This window comes from Apaloderma vittatum, unplaced genomic scaffold, assembly GCF_000703405.1.
Source record: "Apaloderma vittatum isolate BGI_N311 unplaced genomic scaffold, ASM70340v1 scaffold81, whole genome shotgun sequence".
Classification (NCBI taxonomy): domain Eukaryota; kingdom Metazoa; phylum Chordata; class Aves; order Trogoniformes; family Trogonidae; genus Apaloderma; species Apaloderma vittatum.
Genome location: NW_009699351.1, coordinates 129,431 through 131,770, shown reverse-complemented (window position 1 = coordinate 131,770; position 2,340 = coordinate 129,431). Strand labels below are relative to the sequence as shown.

The 2,340-nt window shown below is 45.2% G+C and overlaps 1 non-coding gene across 1 annotated transcript; it reads left to right on the top strand.

Annotated features, from left to right (window-relative positions):
- Positions 1 to 1,157: 1,157 nt before the first annotated feature.
- TRNAA-GGC lies at positions 1,158 to 1,241 on the top strand. Its single transcript is given in 2 exon segments — positions 1,158 to 1,195; positions 1,206 to 1,241. It is a non-coding gene; the product is annotated as a tRNA-Ala (tRNA).
- Positions 1,242 to 2,340: the final 1,099 nt, after the last annotated feature.

Genomic DNA, 2,340 nt, shown 5'->3' with positions numbered 1-2,340 from the left:
ATCACCCTGTAATGACTGTTGAATGTGTGTGGGTTTCTTTATAGCTTTTCATGGAGACGCAGGCTTCAATTTTTGTCCTGAAGAAGCTCCTAATATAAATGGGTAATAGATCAGTAAATCAGGTAAGACTTGCTAGTGGGAGGGTAGAGGGATGATGCTGAGGCGTGAGAGGAAACCAGCGGCTGTGAGTGGTGGCAGCTGGATCTTGATGAGCCTCTGTGGCCACACTGCTGCCTTCTGCTTCTCTGCCCTCACCGGCACCGGGAGCCTGGCGAGTGGTGGGCAGCGGGGGAGTTCATTGACTTTTAGGTGTGACTGGAGGAAACAAATGCGTCATCTCTAAACTGGAGAGCTCAAAGTAATTTTCTTGAAGCACTCACAAGAGGGATTCACCTGGTAAACTCTTTGTCTTCTGTTCTTTATGGTGTTGATGGAAGTGGTTCATTCAGGCATGGCTACTGCAGATGTGTTTGGATCGAAAAGCCAATAAACAGAGCAAATTCCAGAATTTGGAGCCTAATCCTGTGTGTGGCGGGACCTTACTGTAAAGCATCTGTCTTGTTGTGTTGGAATGGAAGTAAAAGTGAAGAATTTCTCTGTAGTAGTCATTACTGATACAGAGGGACATTGAGGTGCTGGAGAGGGTACAGAGGTGGGCTATCAAGCTGGGAAAAGGCTTGGAACATAAGTCTTACAAGGAAAGGCTGAGACATCTGGTGTTATGAGGAACGGCTGAGGGACATGGGGCTGTTTAGCCTAGAGAAGAGGAGACTGAGGGGAGACCTCATTGCCCTCTACAACTACCTGAAGGGAGGTTATAGGGAGGCGGGAGTTGGTCTGTTCTCCCCAGTGGAGAGTGGGAAAATGGATTTAAATTGCACCAGGGGAAGTTCAGGTTAGATGTTAGGAAGAATTTCTATACTGAAAGGGTTGTCAGGCACTGGAACAGGCTGCCCAGGGAGGTGGTTGAGTCACTGTCCCTGGAGGTGTTTAAGAGACGGGTGGATGTTGTGTGGAGGGCAATCGTTTAGTAGGTTGATAGGGCTGGGACAAAGGCTGGACTCGATGATCTTCTAGGTCTCTTCCAACTGATAGAATTCTGTTTCTATGATTTTACAATCATAGATTTTACAATCATATGATTTTACAATCATAGGGGGCCGGTTAGCTCAGTGGTTTGAGCGCGGTGCTGGCAACAAGGACCAACACCGAGGTCGCGGGTTCGATTCCCGCTTGGTCCCCATGTGTTGCCTGGTCTAGTCGAGAGGTGGCGTCCCTGCCCATGACAGGGAGGTTGGACTAGATGATCTCTAAGGTCCCTTCCAGCCTAGGCCATTCGATGATACAAGCTGAAACGTAGGCATGAGCACCTGCAAAGAATACTAGCCTTGTGTTTGGTGTTATAAACAGTATCTCATGAGGGCGATGTGAAGTCGCTCCTTGTCTGTAGCATTGTGCCCAGTTCTGTGCAGACTGAAAGGAAAAGGAGAAGGATGAAAAGTTTAGTGTAGGAGAGACCTGGGGTAGATGGAGGTAGCTAATGTCGTGTTTTAAAAAAGGTGCTGCAGAGAAGGCCATTGGATGCGTGATGGTTTTAAATATCAGTTAGGAGGACAGAAGGTAGGTGTTAGGGGAAAATCTAACGCTGAGGGTGGTGAAGCATTGCAACAGATTAACTGGAGAGATTGTGGGATTGTGGGAGATGTTGGGAACAGAAGTAGCTTAAATAGAGTTACATCTTTTTATCTTGGAGATACAGAATGTCTGTACCAGAAACCTGTAGGGGTAGAGGTAGATTAGGTGTGTATATATGTAGTCTGAGTGACATATGAGTTAGTAAAGACTGCCTCTCACTTCAGGCACAGTCCTCAGTAACCATTTGAAAGTTTTTTAAGAGTCACTAAGGTTAATAAAATCAGTCTGAGATTGTTCCAGTGTAGCTGATGAGGATTTTTTCTGAGACATGATTTGCTTCTCATTCAGCTAGTAAGTGACAGACCTGAGGTTACTAGGTTAGTTTTGGGGTTTTTTAAAACAAGCCACACTCTTACTTGTAATCTGTACTCATTCATAAGCAGGCATCGTTTCCTTTTCTTCATGCTGATATATGTCTTTTACTTACAACCTGGGAAGAGAAATGGATATTCTCGTGTGTGTACTTAAAAAACTTCTACCACAGATTTTGATTCACTACACTCAGTGGAGTTTGAGATTGTGCAAAGCTAAACAGGTCTTTTATGGAGTCAACGGAAATGTTGTTTTTAAGACTTCTTTATCTAGCATCTTCCTAGGCAAAGTCGCCATTTCCCTCTCTGTTTGCACACTGCGCCAGAATCTGAA